The sequence below is a fragment of the Lepisosteus oculatus genome, chromosome 12, assembly GCF_040954835.1.
Source record: "Lepisosteus oculatus isolate fLepOcu1 chromosome 12, fLepOcu1.hap2, whole genome shotgun sequence".
Lineage (NCBI taxonomy): Eukaryota > Metazoa > Chordata > Actinopteri > Semionotiformes > Lepisosteidae > Lepisosteus > Lepisosteus oculatus.
The window spans coordinates 24889871-24914568 of record NC_090707.1 but is presented as its reverse complement, the minus strand read 5'-3'; the positions used below and the strand labels follow the sequence as shown (position 1 = coordinate 24914568).

General features: G+C 37.0%; 1 protein-coding gene across 1 annotated transcript in view; it reads left to right on the top strand.

The window, feature by feature from the left end:
• Positions 1–24698, top strand: part of vps8 (VPS8 subunit of CORVET complex) — a 372860-nt gene that overhangs the window by 224976 nt on the left and 123186 nt on the right. The gene's annotated exons all lie outside the window — the stretch shown is intronic.

Sequence of the window (24698 nt, the reverse complement as noted above, 5' to 3'; positions counted from 1 at the left end):
TTTTAATTGCTCCACTGAATTAAGTGTTTTGAATTGAATTGAATGAAACCAGTTGAACTGGTTTTTACTCCCACTGTTGACAGTGTTCACGATTGCTCATTTCACGTTTTTATTTCATTATTAATATAATTGAATATGTTATAATATATAAAAAACAACACATTTTTAATATAGTGTACATAATGTTTACTATTTTATTTTTTAAAAAGGAGTCTTTGTTAGACAAAAAACTTCTGCCCTTAGCAGGTATTGAACTCGGTTCTCCTAAAACAAAGCTGAGACGAACAGCTTAAAAATGTTTTGAAAGTAATCATGCGCGAATGAGACAAATTAAAAATAAAAACATGTTTACAAAGAAAGTGGATTACAGTAATACTAACAGCTATATAAATGTAGAGTATATTTAGATCCTTAAATTAATATCGTTGTTAATTTATTTAGATATTCCTATATTATATTCCCTATTTAGCGGATTCTAAAAAGTACACATTTTTTTACTGCGATAACGAGCGTGAGTATTCATAGAAAGGGGTTAAAAGACATCATAACATAACTTAAGTATATAAACTTAATATAGTCAGAATGAGTACATCAAAACTTTTCCAAAATAACCACAGTACGTGACCAAGTGAAAGACTTTGATTTATAAAATGTTTATGAAGAAAGTGGAATACTGTTGTGCATTTATTAAACTACCACTACCGGCAATATATAGTTTGTATAATATATTATGTATATTCCTAAATTAATATAATTTATGATGTTCCTCTTATTTTTATGCTCAGCTACCAAATTTCCCTTTAGTTGTAAAAATCCCACATTAATATTCCATATTAAGCCGATTTAAACATGCATGGGAAAGAGATGAAGCAATCATTTCACTCACAACTAATACACCACAAGTGCCACCAGTCGGCCATTTTGGCCAGCCAATCACGTACTGCGGTATTTCATGGTATTCTGCAGATAGTTTCTGGTGGTACTGGGTTTTACAACAGATTTTGAATGGCTGCATCTGTATCTATCTGTTTTGAGTAGTGAAAGGATGATTTTGGCACACCGCACAAATTATAGTTTAATGTGGCATGCTTTTCTATAACTTGTACAAATTTGACATGCAGTATAGACAGCTGCATCTATAAATCCCAATTTTGATTTAACACTATTTGCCCTTGAATCTGGCAGAATTTAGCTAATGTATGAAACAGGAGCTGCATCTTAAATGGTATAAACAGTAAAATATTTTCTTTCCATTTAAGTATCAATACTTGCATGAAGCAAGGAATGATCAATTATAGATAAAAATGAAGGTTAGACAGACACATGTAGGATGACCAGAAAAAATGAAATGTGAAATAAGAAATGTTATGAGTGATCAATAAAGCTTTTGAATTACAAATGTGATATAAAGGACAGCTTGGCTGCATTTGTAATTAATTTACTTTGTAAAAACAATGTATTGCTTCTTGGAGGTTAAAATATGAATTAATGCCTTTTTTTTCTTATACTTAGAATTAAAGAATTTTCCAAAAATAATGCTGCTTCTTCAAGGCAAGTGAACTTCAGAACAAAATTACTATCAAAACATTTCTGATTGATTTTATGTTGTTAATGAGAAAAGGCAGGACTTAATCCTCTCTTTATCAGAACTTTACATGATGGCTTCTATCTGTTTTCTAGCAGCCCAGGGGACATGGAGTAACTAATAAGTATTGTGCCCCTTGTAGTAATGCTAGTAATGTAGGAAGATTACTAGCAACATAACACTGACACCTTTCTCTGTGTTAATTCACAGTTTACTACAATCAAATTATTTCAGAATAAGTGATAAAATGAAAGTTTGTTTACCTGTGGTTGTTTTTTGAAGAATTCAAGACATTTGCAAGTTTATTGGGGTTCATTGTTTCTATAGAAATGGGTACCTCTCTGTTTCTTGTATAAGAATTACTGGTTTGAATAAGCATGTTGTTTTCTTTTTCTGAGTTGAGAGGTACCAAATTCAAGAGTTATCTACTTCTCTTGACATTAGATCAATTTGTTCTCCAAGTGTAGAAAATTGATTTTGATAGAGAAAACATTCTGAATCCATGCCAGCTTGTTCAGTTTATTTCCATTTCAATCAACAGAGAAGAAGCATGTCTCTAACAAAATCACCACAATAATGGTCTTTGATTATGTGTATAAAACAAGTTTATGGTTGCTTTAAATCTGCTGGAGAGATTGTGGGATAAAGTTTTCAATGTAAAATTAGTTTCATGTTACTCCTTTTTAGTTTCCAAACAGCCACCAAATACTGGGCCAATTTAGGCTTTCGGTTGTATGGCTGGATTTTGGTTGAAGAAAGTTGTCCGAAAACAGAGTTTCCATTCTTTTTTTGGATGTTAGCCTTTGTCTGTTGAAAATCTTAAAACACAGCTTTACCTGTGTTTTATAGTTTACATTTATCTTTAATAGCAGTAACCTTGTTGGAAAGATATGTGTATCAGTCTCAGAAGTTATATTTGTTATTGTTGAACAAATTGTTTTAGTATAATGCAAATTCTAGTAACAACATGAAACTGAAGACCCTGCAAGTCAAGATTACAGGCCAGCACTGGCCTTCCTTATTCAGGTGTACTTTGAGCCAGGAATAGGCTGATATACAGAAAATGAGTATGCTTAGCTTCTGATGTTCTGTGATCTAAGCTACATCCCTAGAATCCCTAGAAATTCATACATTCTGATTTCTTCTGGCCGTGGTATGGCCCTTGGATTAAGGAAGAACATTCTTTTACTATTGTGTGGAATACCTGATTCTGCTGTTATTCAGTTCAGAATGTCCTCTTTGCCTGCAATTCAGGTACAACAGGGTTGCTGTGTCTAAAGATTGTTTGTGCAGCTTAGCTTTTAATGACTTGAATCCGGTCATTATTTTCTTAACTACACCAATTTACTAACTTCCCCTAGCTTTCCAAGTGGTTTCAAGCCCCAGTTAGCTCAGTACCCAGCAGCTTTCATAAAATAAATCCTGTTATACACAATCAACAGATCACATTAATGAAAATGTCTGGCAACTTGTAGGTGCCTGTGCAGTTTTTATATAATTAAGTTCTGTTTCTTATAACTGGAATGAAGGACAGGGTATTTGAATTGGGTTTACTATGACAGGTTCTAAAATATTTGTTTATAGACTTAACTTTGATTTGTCTGTTCACATTGTATTCTAATTATGCAATCAAGTGATAATTGCTATTTTGGGTTGCATTTGAATGTGTTTCTTTCAGTTCTTCCCTAAACTTAATAATTCACGAATACAATTCTTGAAGCTATTTTTCATTTGTGGTAATAACTGTATTCATACATTTTATTTTATTAATTCATTATGAGCAAGCCACATACAAGAACATAATTGGGAATGGAGTTTATCAGAGCATCTTATATTGTATTTTGGATCCACTTGTGGACATACTGTTAATGGAAAAGACTGGATAATTTTAAGTTTCTTTTAATTAATGTAATGTGTTCCTTTCTTCAACTGAATCACATCCCATTGTAATTAAGGCTATGCATTTTTCACTACCTACTGTAATTGTTTTAAACTGCATTTCAGTCAGTCAGCCTTAAGAAGTCAAAATAGCCTTTCTCGGTAATCATTAAGCAGCCATTCCAACATGTTACTTAAATCAGTTCAGTTATACTTCCTCTTGTCACAAATGATGTAATCAGCAGAGAAGATACTGTAGATGGGCACCATGGTGGCACTTGGTTAGATTTGCTGACTCATAGTGCCTTACAGCCCTGTTAGTTAAATTCCAGACCTGGCTTGCTATCTGTGCTTCAGATAAATTTCTTCTGGCTGCTCCAGTTTCCTTCCACAGTTCAAAAACATACTGTGTGTGTGTCTCTGTGTTTGCCATGTGATAGAGTGGCGTCCCATCCAAGGTGTTCTAAGCCCTTCACCGATTGCTTGCAGGGATAGGCTCTGGCTTCCCCATGACCCTGAATTGGAAGGTCAAGTTCCTTGAAATACAAATAAAATAAAGTTTCTCATAATTAAAGCAATATTTACTGTACTAATGAACCAGCTTAATGGATTGCATCGATAATTGATGGGGTAGCACTGAGGTTCAGAACTGTTATTACAATCTTAAAAAACAAGCGTTATATAAATCCCACATTTTTTGTATCATACAAATACATAAATTCTGTTAAAAATACTATGAGATCTCAAACATTTACAAAAATCCAAAAATTGGGAGTCTGAAAAGAGTTACTTAATAAATTGTTTTAATTACAGGACAAGATTATTTTGAGCAGAAAAAAACATGGTGAGACACATCACCAAACATGGTTAATGGAAATATTTTGCAATAATAAGATTGTTCTCAGCAGGGTACAATACACACTTATGAGATAAATTAGGAAAAGAGGTTATTTCTAAACATGAGAAGCAGCACAGGACCTGACATACTAAGATATCTTGATTCCCAGATGTGAAGCCGCTGGTAATTGAGAAACTAACAATGATTACTTGTTAGTGATAAATGTCAATTACTTAAGCACAAACATGGAACTTAGATATTTAAGAAGCATAGTGGCCTTTAAAATGTGACATCAATTAGCATTTTTTTTAAAGGTCAGGCTGTGTATTTTTTGTATTTTTGTAACCTCAAAACGATATATTGTATCTGTGAAGAACAATAGAATTTCCAAGTTTCTACAAATGTGTTTTTTTTTTGCATTTCTAAATGCAGCAGCTATTTAGAATGGAGATCAAGGTATTTTCAGTAGTCTGTAGAATTCTAAAAATAAGTTCAGCCTGGTGATTAAAGAGTTCAGTATATACTGTAGTATATTCAGGTGATTTCTTATAGCACACATATGCAGTTATGACAAACTATTCTCTTACCTCTATACAGATGCAGCCATTCAAAGTGCGCGGTACAGACACCGCGGTACAGATACCGCAGGTATGATGACACGGGGTACCGCGGTGCGTGATTGGTTGACCGACAGGGGCACTCGTGGTCCGTTGGTCTGTCGTAGAAAGACTTACTGTAAACGTCTTTACTGTGCCCGTTGTAGATATTGAATTTTACCACTGAAGGGAAATCTTAGTAGCTGAGCATAAAAAGAATAGGAGCATACTGTAATACGTGTGAAGGCCATAAACGATATTAATTTTGGAACGTAAACATAGAGTATATAGCTGGTCTTGGTACTTTAAAGAAAAAAATACACACCGGTATTCCATTTCTCCCTAAACATTGTAAGCTTCGAAGTCTTTAACTAACGTGATACCGGAGTCAACAAGCATACTTTTAGAATTTGATTAAAAGGGAATATAATATGGAATCGCGTATCTCAAGAATTTAAAGACCAGACAATCGCAAACTCGTTTTCAATAAAATTATTTTATTCATTCAGCAGTTTGTGAGAGGGACATCCAGCAGGGAGAGACACACACACACCGGTTTTCATTGACAAAATTGTTTTTTTTTCAATTCCTCTTGTCTAACAGGAATGTTTTGTTTGTGGACAGACTGTTAGACAAGAGGAAAAGACCGCCTCCTCCTACGAAGCATTTCGTTGATCCGATCACGAATTCTTTTCCAGTCGTACGCAGCAAGGGTTGAGAATCTCCGATTCACCACCGTACTAATGGTTTCCCGGAGATTGCAAGGCAAGGCACTTTTGCCTCTGGACCCATCGAAATTTACAGACGTGGTCCACCCCCAGTAAATTTCAAAAGTCACAAGATTTCGAAACACGAGGGCGGCGTAGCGGTCGGCTCTTGCTTTTCCGTCTATGCCGATGCACTGCAAGTACAACCCCCCCTCCATCTCCTGGGTGATGGGTAGCAGTTGGACATCTGGGAGAATTATTCGTCCCACTGGCATCTGTGAATTCCACTGTGCTTCCTGGGGGGAGATAGCCGGCGGGGACAGCATCAACAGATTCCTGCGCGGTGGTGAACTGAGAGGCCGGGATGGAGTGTCCTGAGGCGGTGTGTGCTCTGCGGGGGGCAGAGCTTCCGCCAGGCATTGCAGCCTGCGCGGCGGGGAGAGGCACTTTTCGGGAGACAGCTGCTCAACTGTTTGACTGCTGGAACTCTAGCCTCCCAATCCTCCCCAGTAATGCATAGTAATGCTCCCGCTGCTGCCGAAATGTCTCCATACAGGTGCTGCTTCTACAGGTTGGCACCCTGGCCAGTGGCCGAGAGCAGAGACCCACGGCCTGTGGCAAAATAACATAATTCATGTAAGAAATAAAGTCACACAGTAGTATTCATCAGTCGCGGAACAGAAGTCAAAATAAACTTTTCTTTTTTTCCGTCTTACCGCTTTCTTTTTTACTGTCCTGGTGGTAGATCGTTTAGCCCGTGCGGTGTTTTCTTGAAGAACAGGCTACGAAGAAATAATTATAATTGAATTTAAAATTCAAAACGGCAATAATACCTTGTAATATGCGCTGTAATCGCGTATTTCAGATGAAGTCTGCTGTATTTGCTTACCCTTCGCTCTTTGGAAGCTGGGGCGGCAGAAGCACCCCGTCTCTTCCCGTAAAACGCCTTGGTCTCCATACTGTACTATGGTCGCTGTAGTGCAGGTTCGCAGTTTTTTTTTTGTGATGGGAGCTCACCCAATACCTTGGTGTCTTTTATGCGTCACACATACTGTATTTCAGCGCCATATATTTCATGGATATTATGGAATATAATGGATGGATATCTTAGTTATCTTTCTAGTTCACAGGTTTGCATGCATAATTTAATTTTGAAAGCCACTGAGACATCAGGTACTACTGTTGTATTTATGAAAAAGAAACAAAACAAAAAACATACTAACAACTGTGCCATCCTACTCCTTAGTTAATACATTTTATTATTCATAAACAGTTAACATTGTTAGCAAAATATTTTGAATTATATTTAACCCTATTTTTTCTTTAGTTTTGTATTTAACTTATTATATGATAGTCAGACTTAATGTATATTTGAACAATGAAAATATATTTTTACAAGATTTTACATTAAGCACTTAAAATTAATATGGTTAATAATAGTAAACTGTAACATGCTGTAACAAGATCGGTTAAACTGCGAAGAAAATGCTTTCAGAGAAAATGTTTCAGGTGTGAAGAACATAGATCAATGCAATTTCAACCAAACCTGTTCCCACACACCCCGCCCCCACTACCATTAGAATATACACAAACATTTTAGCGTTTCATTCTGAGCAGAAGACCCTCACACCTGAAGAGTGCTGGCTGTGACGAATTAAACCGGTTTTACAGGTTTCAATCACAGACCATGTGACATGGGACTCAGTAAACTACAGTAACACGGTATTTGATAACGCATTAAAAATGCTATAAAATAATGTGACTTGGCACAGAACAAGTCACATCAAGTCAATTTAAACACAAGCTGTCTTTAGCCCTCTAAGCTTGTTCATACAGAAATGTAGAGATCCAGGCTCAGAACACACAGCTTCATTAGCGAATACATATGCAGGACAACTAGAGAAGACGTTTTACAGAGGATGGATTTTTAGAAACATCCCATCAGACATCCCATCATATTCACAACGTGAAATCTAGATAATATTATTACGTAACCAAAATCCTACACAGCCCTGCCGCAGTACATGGATATAATCATACCGTTATTAAATTCTTTAGATACGCGATTCCATATTATATTCCCTTTTAATCAAATTCTAAAAGTATGCTTGTTGACTCCGGTATCACGTTAGTTAAAGACTTCGAAGCTTACAATGTTTAGGGAGAAATGGAATACCGGTGTGTATTTTTTTCTTTAAAGTACCGAGACCAGCCATATACTGTATGTTTATGTTAAGATTTCCCTTCAGTGGTAAAATTAGATATGAATATTCAATACTTAAACGGGCACAGTTAAGACATTAAATATACATATACAAATTGTATACAGTACAGTTTGCATACGGTAATATGTTTATGTTACGCGATTAAAAAATAAATAAAACTGGAAGGTCCAGCACCACCATTATGTTTATATGGTTGTTTTTGTTGGTTGGTTGTTATTATGGTTATTAATAATACGATCTATAGTTGAAATCTGAGCCTAAATAAAAAGAAAAAGCAAGTGATTAGGTTTATGAGCAATCTAATTACTTATTCGTTTAAAACGCTATATAAAATAAAGTTTATTATTAATTTGCTGGACAGAGCGGTGAACATTATTATGCATAAGACAAAGATAACGATCCTGATCAGTTTAGAAATCTGTGTACGCTGTAAGGTTTTTACTTCTTAAACTTTTAAAATACACGTTTTGAATAGAAAGAAATCCTCTTCCTGGCACAGTGTGTATAGCAAACCAGCACGTCTTTTTTCTCCAATCAGAGGGGTGTCAGATAGTGTCAGCCAATCACCATTCTGCGTTGGGTAGCAACGGGTGACTGTTCTCAGGCGGAAGATGTAAACAGCTTAATGTTCGTGTTAAATATTTTTTTTTAATTCAATTAAACGGGCACAGTTAAGACATTAAATATACATATACATACTGTATACAGTACAGTTTGCATACGGTAATATGTTTATGTTACGCGATTAAAAAATAAATAAATAAAAATGAAAAGTCCAGCACCAGCTGGATTCGAACACACAACCTGCCAGTTGGTAGTCACGCACCTAGACCAGTAGGCTACAAGACAGCTCGCATGATCAGGCAGGCGAAACAGCCCTACACAGCCCTGCCGCAGTACACGGATATAATCATACCGTTATTAAATTCTTTAGATACGCGATTCCATATTATATTCCCTTTTAATCAAATTCTAAAAGTATGCTTGTTGACTCCGGTATCACGTTAGTTAAAGACTTCGAAGCTTACAATGTTTAGGGAGAAATGGAATACCAGTGTGTATTTTTCCTTGTGATATTTTAAGCTCTAGTTGAATGATAGGTGTCGCATTTTAAATCATTTTCGTAGCTAGAAATTATGAAACGCCCTGTTAAAAGCAAGGAAGTTTTTATGCCCGTTGAAGTAAAACAAAATGCCTGACAAAGTATGGCTTGGACAGATTCCAAGTGCTTGTACAAATGTGCTAAAGAAATTATACTTTGAGTATACAGCTTGTCCAAAGTCATCCATTATTAATACTATTAGCAATATCTTCAGTAAAAGCTTTGATGCATAAATATTTCTGATAAAGGTAGGTTGTGTACTTTTGTCCAACTGAGCAATCTTGCTTTCATAAAATATACCAACATTTTAATGACTGATGATTAACATGCTGTAATACACAGTTCAAACTTAAAGGCTCAAATGCTGTACATGAGAGATTAAGCTCCCCCTGGCGGTTTTACAAGGCGACGCCGGATAGTTAGTCACGTGACACACGTGAAATGCGTGATACCGCGTGATACCGTGACATGCCCACCGGGGTATGCCGCGAATTACCTCACCCATTTTGAATGGCTGCATCTGTAAGCCACAGTGTAAGTGAATAGTTTAAAACAGTTCTGAATTGGGAATTAATCCTTTGAAAAAACCCATAATTTAAAAATATGGAAAAATAGTTTTCTATTAACAGAGGTGTGACATTGGTGTCCAAATGGAAAAAAACACTTTGAAATAATACATTTAAAATGTCAAGTGCCATATGTGATACCCCATTTCAGAGCTTTACAAAACAGAGAAATTATAAATAATACTACCTTCACACCACTCTTGAGCACATGGATAACAGGAACACCTACTGTATGCCAGAATGTTATTTTATTGACTTCAGCTCAGCCTTCAACACAACTGTGCCAGGCAGGCTTGTGATCAGACTCAGGATTCTGGGCCTTAGGAACTCCATCTGCAACTGGGTCCTGGACTTCCTGACAGGGAGACCCCAAGTGGTGAGGATTGGAAACAAAAACTCATTACTCTTATCCTCAACACAGGGCTCCCCCAGGGCTTCTGCCTGAGCCCACGGTCATATTCTCTATTTACACATAACTGTGTGGCTAGGTTTAACAGCAACCGCATCATCAAGTTTGGTGATGACACAACACTAATCGGTCATCAGCAACACTGACAAAACCACCTACAAGAGCAAGGTAGCACAGCTGGTGGAGTGGTGCCCTAACACCAACCTCACACTTAAAAAAGACAAAACAAAAGAGACAAGTGAACTTCAGGAGGACGTCACACACCCATCATCATTCACTGGGCTCCAGTCGAAACTGTCAGCACCTTCAGGTTCCTCAGCATCCAGATCACTGATAGGCTGAGCTGGTCAGAAAACACTGCTGCCATCCTCACTAAAGCCCACCAGTACCTTCACTTCCTGAGACAGTTAAGGAAGTGAGGGATGAGCAAGACAACACTCTCCACTTTTTACTGTAGTATGATTGAGAGTGTCCTGACCGGTGGTATTACGGTGTGGTATGGTGGAGCCACAGTACAGGACAGAAATGCCATACAGAGGGTTGTAAAGTCCATGCAGAAAATCATAGGGACCGAGCTACCCTTCATCGACCGGATATATCTCAACCGCTGCCACAGCCAGGCTCGAGCTACTTCTGGACCAATTTACCCTGGCCACGATCTGTTTTCTCCCCTGGGTTCTGGTAGGAGGTATCGCAGTATCAGAACACTGACTAATAGATTCAAAAAAAATTTCTTCCCCCAAGCAGTCCGTATCATAAACAGCTCAAATTAGCACCTGCACTTTAAGGTACTGCACTGTTTGCATTATGTCCTGTCTTGGCTGTATTATAATGTCTATTGTCTAAATGTATTTGTCCATGTCTGTTTGTAATTTCTGCCTATTTTTTTCTCTACTGTTACTGGGTACAACTGAACAAGAAGTAAGCATTCCAATACACTTGTTGTATATGGCAAATAAAAAATCTTGAATCTTGAATCTAGTAGAGTAGTTTATTGCCATATGTATGCATACATTTGAATTCCTAATTGGGCTGATCTTTCTGGACATACACAGTACAGCAGACAACATTACATAGTGTAGACAGTACAAACAGAATAAATAATAACAACAGGAACAATATGTTGTGGACCGTAAAAATGTAGTAGTAAGAAAAAACACAAAAAAACATGGTAGACCATGCACAAAGTGCATCGAGCAGATGTGTATTGAGTCTGGGGCACTGCTGTTAGTTGTTGAGAATGTCTACTGCAGTGGGATAGAAGTTGTTCTTGAGTCTAGTGATCTGTGCTTTAATAGTGGGGTACCACTTGCCGTATTTTTATTAGCTCTTGAGATCAAAATAGGTAAACCATCTTTAAAGTTGTTGGTAATTTTGAATTATAGTTTTGTGCAGTTTGCAAACTATTCATTCTTTTTGCACAAATCATTCCAGTCAAGATGAATCAGTTTACTTTTACTTAGATCATTGATCATTGGAGTCTTTCAGCTTAGTGAGATGAAATGAGCATTTTAGCAAAGTGAGTCAACACAAGAAATGTCATGGACATGATAAAGGTGCGTTGTTTCGTTAACTGTTACAGACTAGATACTGTAGTGCTGTTCCATTCAAGTGATTTGTTGAAACAAATGAACACATTTTTTGAATCAATTCATGTAAGTGAACTGGATCAATTACTAATAAATAAAAAAAAAACAGCTGTAATGGAGGTATCCTATCCATTGTCCGATTTTTCCAATGGTAAATCAAAGTGTGAAGACACAGGAAACAAAGTAAAAGTAGGTTAAATCTGTGTAAAATACAGAGGAAATCAATAGGAAAGTTCATTATTATGCTGGTACACTTTCACAACTGTATCGCAAGTTATTCAACGTCAAGGGGACTCTTTTTCTGCTTTCATTTTTAATAAAACAAATCATAAGAAACAAAGCATGTACCCAAGCTATCCAAGCCTTCATGTCCAAGGAAAAAAAGAAAATCTTATTGTCTGCCATTAGTAGATGTCTTTGATAGCACAATTTTGCATTTCGGCAAATTTATTTTTTCACACGCTCTGTTCTTATTTTATTCTGATTGCATGATTTTGGGTCCATTATAGATTCAAAGACTTTTAATCACACATAATTAGCCTCCTGACTTTATTCCTTGAATTGCATTTTTTTAATAATTGAGGCAAGTGTTATCACTGGCTTCCAGTTTTGCCCTTTCAAAAACAATGCAGTGAGTCTTAACAGCAGGAGTGATTATGCCGGTAACCTTGAGGTGACGTTATCTATTTAAATGATGCTTTGTTCTAAGGAGCATTAAGTCCGCATGTTGTCTGAAGCAGTGCGCAAGGAGAGAAACTGAGATAATTATAATTACAATAGATGCTTCATTTTCTGAAATTACAAATGAAAGTGTTCTTTCAAAGAATGATGGGCTAATTTCCACCCATGATAGGAGAGTCTCAAGTAAAACAAAATGAAGTAATAAGTGTTTTTTTCAGCTTGGTGTCTGTATTTCCTGGGGATGAAAATATAACATTTGAGAATTGCAAATGACAACAACATGGACTTTACCAAAGTATTGTTTGAATCATAAGAGGAATAGCTTATGCTATTATTTCTAATTATTTATAATTTTCCTTTCCATACATGGATATTCAAGTGCTTACTACTGTTTTACAACATTTAATAATAAAATATTGTTTTAAAGAGTAGTTTTCATTTGAAAAATGTCCCAAAGCACAGTACAGAAAACATAGAACAAAATATCACAAAATAAAATATACAATTAGGTAGAATCATATCAGCAATACTACAAATGCCACAGGTAAAACTTTATATCAATAGCAATGATAGAATGAATTTCAAACAGAAATTCAGCCACACTGATCTCGGCCCTTTTACCTTTAGTGCATAGTCTGGAAAAATTTATAAGTAAGAGATTAGCGTGAGAGGATAAAAAAATATAAAAATGTGTATATTCTTAGAGGTCAGAAATATAACTGGGAGTGATTTTTTCCAATTTTGGACAGCCAAAAGGAGAATTCTATTGGAATTTAACAGGAGGGCAGTGCAGAGTCCAAGGTTTTATATGCCAGAATGGGATTATATTATATGCTATTATATCGGCCCCTACAAATCTGTAAATGTGGTCTATGTAAGGTTTTCTTACATAATGATGCCCCTGCTAAAAGGGAATTACAGTAGTCCAGTCTGGATGTGACATAAAATCATGCATTTTTGCTCCTCCACAGGCATCGGCTGTGGGATAAAGATATTCACACGATGAAAGATATCCATCATGATAGTATAGTATAAACATACAGCTCAACAGTTAAAGTGCAATCCAAGATGACCCCCATGTTTTTATTTTGTTCAAACACCATTATGAAATAAAGTATTCCACCAAAAGAACGATAATTTCCATTGCTGATCTTTCATGTTTCCGTCACCAAAGCATTTGTCATTTCATTGATATACACGCCAGTTCGGTCTGAGATATATTCTCTATGATAGCACACAGCACCTGAGCTGCTGATACAGTACCATTACACAGTGAGACGTACATTTTAATGACAGCACAGTGGAAGTTATAATGACTTTCAGTAATGCCATGGATCACAACCAAAAGTAGTTCAGATTATTTAATTCATTGTTGTGCCAAGACATTCATTTTTTCAATGTGGGTTTAAAAACAACTTTGGATTTAAAAAAAAACATTAATCTACTTCTGCTCTTTAGAAGATTTAAACTGTGGTAAATTAGTAGTTTTAATGTTATAGTTGGTACTTAACTCAGTTTTGTTGTTGGTTGATACCTTCAGTCACTTGGTTCGGGTGCCTACAGTATGTGTGCTTGTAAATTCACTGTATCCAAATGGGGTTGCATGTAATAATGGCATGTAATTGTTAGTATTAGCATTTAAAGGTCAATGACTTAGTGCTCAATAACCATTTAATTGCTGTAAGAAGTTCCAAGAACAGTACAATGTCATCCTTAATGATTATTATACATTAAATCGGGTAATTATAAAAATACCTTTTCCCTTATTTGCTCATTTATCTGCAACCTGTTTTCACACACTATTAAACCATGGTGCTTGGTTTCCTGCATATTATGTCAAACAGTGATTTAGTTAAAATGTCTTTGTCACATTCTGTAGTACTGACTTGGTTGCTTCAACTTTCTGCTGACATATACCAGCAACAGCAATTCCAGGGAGAGCCTGCATTGCAAAATGGTTTGCATAAAAATCTCTCAAAAATGTGAAATGCACAGATGCATTTTGGTCTTGCTCAGCATTTCTCCAGCAAAAAATGAGTGAATTAGTCGTGATATCAACACAGTACTCAATTAATTTACTTTACTCTTTGTATCAGTCCACCACAGGAACAATAAAAAAACATTTTAAAAAGGAATCCGAATTCACCTGCCTGATAGACAATCTGTTGTGTTCTTTCTGAAGTACAATAATCACATATCTATCCTGACAGCAGTTAAGAATTCTACATGCATGGTGATGCTATTGTTTTTACGTTTAGAGCCACACTGATCAAAAGTAAAATCAGTATTGTGACAACCTTCCTGCTTGCCTAGATGAGAACAGTATGCCATTGGAAGCTTTATTGAAATTGCCATGCTATGTTTAGCTCACTAATAAAGCAATTGCGGCATGGTTTACTTTGAGTAAATGATTGGCAGTAAGAGCTTTTTATAATGTCTGTAACCGCTAATTGCTATGCGTATGCTGCTTAATTGGTGAGCTCTCAAAACAATGTTTCTGCTTTTTCTGATTATACCAGCCCTAAATCTCTCCAACTTCTTGTTGCATTGTAGTTATAATTTCTTCATTGTTCTTCTGCTCACTTTGGGAATTACATATGTTATGTCACTTTGTCAGTTGGAGAGAGAGAAAAGCAGTCTCGCTGTTGTTCTTTGACTTATATTTCAGGGTAACATTTCATTATCCTTTTATCTTGGCCAGATCTTCAATAAGGAAAGTTTCATCTGACAGCATGAGTGACATTGATGAGACCCAACTATACAAATGGCTATTGTTTTTAGTGTTAAATGCTGCTTTTCCTAGCATATTAGAGAAAAATGTCTTTGCTTGGGATGGGAAGCATGTCCTAATACCATTCTCTTCACTCAGTGAGTATCTTCTATTGTCATGCCTCTCTGTGCCTCTGTTTTTTCTTGTTGTACATGTTTTGCTCATCCTTAGAAATGGCCTGCAAAACAATGCTTAAATATAGCACAATTTAATCTTACTTTAGAGATCACATAAATATTTGCTGGACTTCAATCAATAATTGGTCAAATTGTATGCTTTTTTCTAGAAATATTTTTGTTTGCAGCTTGCTTTAATATCAAAATATGTTATACTCATAACAAATAATGTGTATTTATTCTAAAATGTGGAAAAGAACCAATTGTACCTTCATGAAGATCCTGTTTTATATAGAGCGGCATTACAAATGCAACAAATGAGTATTCGGAGCTATAACATTTGTTATAGTTTTAATATCTCATTAAACTCATGTTTTCATATTACTTTTATTGTAATAAAGTTGCTTATTTAGGAGATGGTGCTCATTCCAAGAGCAAATTGGGCTCTGTAATTCAGTTGTCACAAGTTTAAACCAGGCATAGATTTTTACTAGCATACTTTGAATGAAATTCCCCGGTTGGCAATCACAATTGTGGGATGAGATTGTCATTGGTCAGCTCAGAGCTCTGTCAGCTCCATGCAACTTCTCAAGTGTGTGGCTTTCTTTAAGTGAAATAACCATAGAATGTTCTAATTCTGCAGTTGGTTCCTGATATTCATCACTGTAGAGTTTATAACATGTCAAAAAACAAATTGCTCAATGTGTGGATGATTTGCAGATGTCTGTCTGCTCTATGCTGTTTTGTACATGTAGGTACAGACCTTGAATCAAGAGATGAAGACGTAGCTGCAATTTTCAAATTGGTTCAATCTTTAATAAAAAGTGGGAAATTTGAACAAAAAAGTTATCACTAAGAGAACTAGAAAATAACTTTTTGTGAGCTTAAGAACAGGTGAAAAGCCTTTATTTTGTGCATGGTGGATAAAGAGATTCCTTTGAATAGAGTAGTGTAGAGTATGATGTGTAGAGTTACTCATAACTGACAGGTTCAAGTTCCCACTGTGAACACTACTGTTGTTCTCTTAATCAAGTTACTTTACCTTAGTTGTGCTAGTCCACCCAGCTATAAGTTGTCTTGAACCTGCTTGGAAAAACATTCTATCCATTGGGAGCAAATACATGATTGCAATCAACACTATCTGTCAAAAACCCTCCTTTCTGGTAGGATGGCAAGGGGTCTCCACTTTCAGGGCCGATTGGACAAACAGTTGGTGGTAATAAGGGGAAAACTGCCAATACCATAGGCCAGGTTTGCTTGTGATTGCCCAAAACTAATAAATAACAAATAGTCTAGTTTGGACCAATTGCATACACCCAATGATGTGTGATGTTAATCTACTATTGAAATCACGAAGGAATCGTTTTTAATAGTATTAAATATGTGGAAAAAAAGCTCTGTTTCAGATCTAAAATTATATGGTTGGTGACAGGCAGATATCATTGGCAGTCATCTTTGTGCTTCAGATGAGGAGTTTTGTTAAAGATAAAGGCGCATAACAAATAACAACATTGCCTTGCCTTTGTACTGTATACTTACAGTATGCATATATCCAGTGCTTGGTCCAAGCATTTTCCATTTCGCAAATAAACGAGAGACCATATGACACAAATTAAAAGGTAAATCAGGTTATAATTTCAAGTCAAAAGAACTAACTTGATCATTAATTCTAAACTGTACACACTGTATGATGATCACATATAGATGACTCCACTGTATATCACACTTAAATCCTCTGCTAGGGAAATATAGAACTTCAAAGTACAGTGCACTGCCTCAGAGAAGCTGATTGTGTGTACACGTGTGTGTCTGTGTGTGGGGGTGTGTTGAAGAGGACGTTCTGTACCTCAGTCCTGATAAAGCAGCGCTGCAGATGCTACCATGACAAATCTGCATTTACTGATGGTTACACTTACAAAATTGAAATAGACTGGCATCAGCAATGCTTGACAAGCGTAACTTCTTTAAAGTGCTGGAATTACGTCTGAAAATTGGAGTTGGGCACCTTCTGTAAATCTGCTTCAGACAGCTACTGATCAACCCAGATCAACAAACTCTGTATTCTGGAGAAGCTCTGGAAATGTATGGTAGACTGCAGATAGCGTGCTAAAAAATGAGATTTTATGTAAGATATATAACATTAAGATGTTCTGTCTTATCTTTGTTTGGAATTAATTTATTTTAATGAGGCTTTGTGTAGCCAGTCACCTTCATGAAGGGTACATGTTCAAACTTTAATAAAACAGTCATAATCCTTTACAGTGGTTTATCTTAAAGATAAATAGATATTCCACTGTTGTTAAGCTATATAAACAGTTTAAAGCTCTTTATATCATTTCTATATAAGCATTCTTTTTTTGATAAAGTATGCGTGGTGTTCATTTTAAATGTCCTTGCTGCTTTTAAACATCAAATGTAGACTTCACACAAATTACTTTTGTGAAGCCTTGGCATCCTATTGTTGTTGTTTTTTTCTTTTTCATAAGAATATGTAAGCCATGAAGGAATACTTTTCTCTAATACGTTTTTTTCAAAATGAGGAAGTAGCATATGATGCTATGGAAAACGATTGTATTGTATTGGAGTAGTATTTTGTTTTGATTTGAATAAGATGTGGTTTAAGTCAGTTTTTGACAGAAGGCCAATGTTTCTAGCTTTTACACAGTTCTGTCACTATTATATTTCACTAGCATATGATTACATTGTCTCTTTGATCTGTGTCTAATCACCTTTGAAATAGTGAAGTTTGGATTTTATAAATTTCTTTTTATAAGGAAGTTTTCTAAATTTTTGAATGTTAACTATTTTAAAACAAGGAAGACACCACTTAACAATTTTAGGGTATTGTAGAAATGTATTACAGAAGAATGATGCTAAAAATGAATAAAATTTGTGCCTGACATTAGGTTTTGAAGATGTATGGTGGTAACCTTAGAGTGGGTTTTTAGGTTTTTACATTTTTCTTCCTCTTGTCTTGATTAAAAGAAGGCTGCACAAGGTCTGCAATTACTTTTTAAACCACTTATCCCTCACAAAAGTAAAAACCTAAAACTTTGTTTCTGTGATAGTGCTGTTAATCCAGTCCACAACAGATATAAATTGGCAAAGCTCTGTCAGAGAAGTTCATTTATCAGAAGGCTTTTTTATGTTTGTAATTTTGTGTGCACAGAGTATCAACTATATAAATGATAAATTGTACCTGCAGACAATCCTTATGTGAAGTGCACAGGGTTGTTTTATAGTGGTTCACATTTAATTACTCCATATACAAAAGGAAAGAAAATACATGAAAGCAAAATGATATTTCAAGAAAGGTTTTACTTTAAGAACATGATCTCCCATGTTGCTCTTGCTGTTGCAGTGAATTGCTGTTATAAAAAATTACCATTCATGCATTCATGATATTGCAGTGGTCCTGCTTTATTTTCCCTAGCTGTTTTGGTAGATGAGTAAGGAGGGACAGGAGAGTGAAATTGCAATGTGTCAGCTCTCAGATTTCTCCATGCTCTACCACTGCAAGCTTTGGAGGGCAAAGGCTGTTTGCTATTGCCAGTGGCAAGTACACATCATAGATTGCTACCCTTCTACTTTAGGCAATGTTGCACATGTGACTCTTCAACAGTAGTGGAGAAAAAAACATGTGAGACTATCAACCATGAATATACATTCCAGTGTAAGGGTAGGATAGCACCAGGTTTAAAGTATTTTGGCTCAAATTATTGCCTTTAGAGCGAAGCAGAATTGGCAGGTTAAAGGACTCCCATATGGCTCAATCCAAAAGGGAATCTACATGGAGAACATGCGAGGCCCTTTTGTCCTGAAATCACTAGGTAGAAATAGGTGACCAAGCTCTCCTGATCTTGGGCAGACTTTAAGATTGCCAGGGTTTCCAGTGTTTGGCCATCAACAGCATTCCCTTTGGCTGGTCTGGTTAGTTTGAAATCTTAAATTTCAAGTGTTAAATTTGAGAGCTGTGTCATTTTCTCCACATGATGGGTTAAGCACTGTAGCAGCAGGGCCTATTATTTAACTTAGATATTAAGTGTTTCTACGAATTTTTGTGTGCCTTGACCAAGCACCCTGGTGTGTTCTATGGATGGCACAGAAATAGGGGTAAAGAGGCCCCTCTGATAAGAGACATCAACAATCAACGAAATTAGACAATTTGACATCCAGAATATCCAAGTTTATTTTGCATAAAAGCCATAGTTAGGACAAACTAAGTTTCCTTGTCTAACTTGTGCCTAGATCTCAAGTAGACAAAATGTGCACAGACTGTTTTTAAAGACCAAAGTCAGCAAGATACTACTTTGGTAGAGCTGCCTAAGGTCAACGCATGCTGTTAGCCAATGCAAAGCAAAAGCTCTTTCTTTCTCTTCTCTGTCGGGACCCTCCCTGCACAACGATGCTGCTAGGGAAATCCAGACTAGTTCCATATGTCAGCACTAAGTTTAAACTCATCAAGCATATTTGACAAATTGTTGAGTAAAATTTATTTACATAAAAATTCTCTAGCACCCTGGTTTTCAAACTATGGTACTTGTGGTACGTGGGGCACCCCCAGGTGGTATGCCAGATGACCCTTAAATTTGTTGTGTGCACTGAAAAATTGGGACGGGTTTTCATATTTTCTATTTTAGTAAAAATGAGTTTATGTGTCAAATATGCAGCCTACGTACTGTACTACAATACAGTGCGCTAATACTTGATTGGACACAAGAGCTACTGTGTTATTCTGTACCATTGTATAGGAATGTGTGCTACGAACATAAGGGGCCAATTGTATTTAAAAAAAAGTTATCTTCAGCAGATAGAGAGGTTGGAGAATGTTCATGGTGTAGCGCCGAGGCTTATTAATAAGAAAGAATTAAGTGTTCTGAGCTTTCCCAAATGGTCCCATCTCTGTTCATCTCTCTGGTGCAGCCACAGAGAAACTATTCATGCAGACTGATTTAAGGTTTCCTTTGATAAGGTTTCCTAGGACAGCTCCCAAAGGGGGATGCACTTAGCTAAGCCTGGCTATCATGATCAGTGGTCATCCATTGGCGCCTATCTGTCTAGGGAGTGCCAGATGGACATCTGGACTGCATTCCTAAGTGTCAGGAGTAAGTGACTCATATCTCACCTTGATCAACCAATCAGGGACTGGTAGGGCCGAGTAACCCACGCTGATGCCCATGGAACTTTCAGCCAATCAGTGAGCTGAAGTTCCTCCAGGTAAAAACAGGCAACACAGAGAGCCTGAGAGATTCAGTAAGATTCAGTGGACTTCTGTGGACTATTCTAAAGGGAATTCAAAGGAGAATTCCAGGGCAAGACAACCCAGGAGCAGAAGGCTCCCAAGGGCAGGACATTCTCGCAGCGTGCCTCCTGACCATCCTGAGACTCAGCCCGGACAACCACGGAACGGCCAGTGTGTCCAAGTGCCAGAACTTTCCTTTGTTCTAAGAGTCTAGAGCGGAGGTTGCCAGAGAGTAACCAGAGGATCCACCTGAGGTTAGCACCAGCAGCAGGCTCGTGAACAGGTCAGAACTGTGGACAGCTGAATCACTATTCAGAACTAGCTCTTCATCAGGAACGAACCGGTCCTCTTCCTGACTTGGTGGGACCCAGAGTCATCTTTTCTCCTGTGCACAAACTTAAAGCCAACACTAACTAGCCAGTCAGTGAGCATCAGCAGCGCACCGTCGCAAGCCGCATAGCACAGCCTGGCACCGAGCCATAGAGCGCGGATTGGACAGCAACAGCCTGCAGCTGTTTTTTTGTGCCCACAGGAGATCTGAATCCCCAGAGATTGGATGAGTATTCAACTTCAATGCATTACAGCTTGAGAATTCAATTGTTATCCCAACCAGTTGATATCAATTTAATTCCTAAGAGTTATGTACTTGTTTTGAGTATCTAATGTAGAAGTTATAACCAAGTTCATTTATGAAACGGTCTAAATGAATGATATACTGAACGTATGTCCTCTTGATGTGTAACACTTCGTAACTGACTGAATATATACCTTTTGTATTCTGATAACCCTCTCGATAAGATCTGCATATTCTATGTATTAATAAATGTATCCTCGTGTATAAGTACCTGTGTGTGTGCGTTGTTTGAACTATGTCGCATGGTTGGATTCTAAAGCCGTCAAAAGAATCAATTTTGTGATTTGCTGCTACAATTAATAATTGTCCCAGTAAATGCCCAAACCCTACAGAACTGGTGCCTTCAGAGAGCACACTACATTACAATGGTTTTGGAACACTGGTAATCTTGTGATCACAGGAAAGCGTGATAGATAACAAAAACAATTTAAGGACTGTTCTAGGTTTATTTGAGAAAAATACACTGAACGTCTCCGTGTTTCGCTCCCAATGCGCAATAAATAAAAACTTGCTTTAACTTCTGAGATGGACTCCTGAAACAGAAATGGGTAAAAATGCAAGCTTGCGGATTGCTAAAGCAGGTAAGCCCAACACTATTTGTGAAGAACTTTGTTTACCATTGGAAAAAGAGCTGACACGTATTGTGTGGAGAAAAAGCTGCTAAATAGTTCGACCTGCTGTCCCCTTCAAAAGACAAAGTCACTCATAGAATTATTAATATGGCAGATGATGTCAAAAGTACGCTGATAGAGCACGTTAAGTTGAAAAGATGCTTTTCACAGCAATTAGATAAGTCTGAAGATGCCTTTTGGCCAACTTGCTCGTTTACGTTCGATACGAGTTTGAGGGTATGTTCTGTAAGACGCTACCAATGAATTTATTGAAGAGAATGGCGTAGACTGGATGAAATGTGTAGAAGTTTGTACAGATGGTGCTAGAGTGATGACAAGCAGACACAGCAGTGTAGTTGCACGAATTAGAGAGGTTGCTCCAGATATGAAGTGGACGCACTGCAGCATCCACCACGAGGCCCTGGCCATCAAGAAAATGGCTGAGGATTTAAAATCTGTTAGACTTTGTGATGAATTGTATCAAGGCTCGACCAATGTATTCACATCTGCTTTGCTCGACTAAACAGGCTTACCCCGCTCACTGAAATGGTGCTTTTTTATTGTTGTTCCTGTTGTCATTCTGTAAAGTGCTTTGAGAAGCCACCTTTAAAGGCACTATATCAAATAAAGTTTATTATTATATTTATTATATGTGTGTGTGAGTGTGTGTGCGTGTGCGCTCATGTTGGTCATTGAGATTTTCTGTGGTTCCCATGAGAAGATGATTTGTAGTTGGTACTTTGGTTTGATCAGTCCAAAATGTTTGAGAACCACTGCTGTAGAACTATTATTGAAAACACACAATTTATGTTTAGTTCACAATAGTAAATACATATTTACATGTATCTGAGAACATAACTGTGATTTGGTTTATGAGGCTGAAAGAACCTATGAGCTAGGCTATAGTCAATATGTATTATTAACTGACCGCTGTAATCCGTTCAACATTCAAATCACAGAAGATCGTTTAATAAATATATTCTGTTTTTTGTTTGCAATGCACGTTTCAGTTATACTCAATACAGTTATATCCGTGTGTGAGACTGTAAATGTTTGTTTCATTATTTCCTAAAAATCATCAAGTACTCTCACAATTTTCTGCTTTAATTTTTATTTGTTACAGCAAATTAAAACCCCATATCTCATAAATCACTCTAGGGTCACAAGGTTTACTAAAAAAGACACAGAGTTGTACTGTGCATCTTTTGGATTGTAAACTCATCAAAATAATTTTACACCCAGATACATTTTGGTATTGCAGAGAGATCAGTTAAATCAGTGCAAACAATTACAAGATGGGTTTTAAAGGCCTTTGCTGTCCTCAAACTTCATGCTGCAGTGCTATCAGCCATTTAACATAATTTGTTTTTATCACAACAAATTGTTGTACTTTGACTCCGTTTTGTGTAACAGGTTTGTACAGTATGCGTTAACATTTGCTCCAAAGACTGATCAAAGCTGATCAAAGAAATTGTGACATCTCTTTATGACATCAAATATGACCTGATACCATTTCTTTAAGTCTTCTTTGATTTTAATCACATCATTTCAGCACCGCTCAAACAATGGAAAATGTATTAGCTATCCATGTTTCTCTAAAATAATTTAACAAAACACACAGAGAAAGTGCATTGCCATTCATGCTACTTCATTACAAATTGAGAAATCAAATCACTGTTATTTGCATCACATTATTTGTTCAATGGAAAGCCTAAACATAAAAAGAGAACTAATGGAAGGTTTTCAATTAAAACAAGAATATGTAACAGAAATGTTAATTCATTGTCTGCTCTTTCTCCAGCCTAATTGCTTTTTTAATCTTCTGAAATTGTGGAACCACAATAAAATAATTTGCAAATAATATAGTTGCAAATCACCACCGAATGGTAGTTGTTGGAATACACCCACTTCCCTTGTTATGTAAGGGCTCCAATCTGCAAGTATTTATTTAACCCAAATTTTTTGTCAGTTTATGTACTGAACATAGAGAATTACCTCCCAATATATTGCACGGGTCCTCCTTTATTTCTGTAGCTTTAGTAAGTGAGGAAGGAGGGACAGGAGAGCGAAACTAAAGGCCTACAGGGATTTACTTTCTTTTAATGGTTAAGAGGCAGCTCCGTGAAATTGGCTCCCCTACAAACAGCAAAAATGATAAATCCCCTCTCATTTGTTAGTGCTGTGTTTGTGCCGGTTTGTGCTGTAGAAAGTAATATTTGTGCTACTTTAATTTCCGAGATATAGCGCCTTGTTTTTTCGGGGTCATAATGTCACTCAGTCCCCCTACAATGTCGTAGGAGAACAAGACTGGTCTCCTTTGTTGGTGCTGCGTTTGTGCTGGCTTTTACCGTTGAAAGTAACTTCCCTGCTGCTTTCGTTTTCGAGATATAGCGCCTTCTTTACCTTCTTTTGTGGGGGTGTGACATCACTCAGCCTGCCTACTACGTCTTATGGGGAGCCAAACTGGTCTCATTCATTAGTGCTGTATTTGTGCCGGTTTGTGCCGTTGAAAGTAACTTTCCAGGTGCTTTCTTTCCCAAGATATAATGCCTTCTTTTTCGTGAGGTGACCTTGCCCAGCCCCCTTACAACGTCGTAGGAGAACTGGGCCGGTCTCGTTAGTTATTTCAGCGTTTGTGCCAGTTTGCGCTGTTGAAAGTAGCGTTTGTGCTTCTTGCATTCCCGAGATATAGCGCGTTCTTTTTTGGGAGATCACATGACCATACACAGCAACCTTGACCTCTAGTGACCCCATCTACCAAGTTCAAATGTTCTGTTATTTGTGGCAGAGTAACAATTCTGCAAGTTTGTTTCTCTGTTTGCCCAGGTGGGGGGTGGCGGTGGATTTTGCATTTAATATCAGTATCTTCTGCGTGTTTCTGAGAACAGGAAAATTAAAGTGGTAACCAATATCATACCCTAATCAGAAAACTTGCAGGTATAGCCTCAAAAAGCAAACATTAGCAAACAATTGCATTTACCTATGCAATTAACCTGTACCAGAGTGATGGAAAGAAAAGTATGGAGAAAAAATGGAACAGCTCATGATCCAAAACATACCACCTCATCTGTGAAACATGATGAAGGTAGTGTCATGGCTTTGGCATGTATAGTTGCCAGTGGAACTGGCTCACTTGTCTTTATTGATGA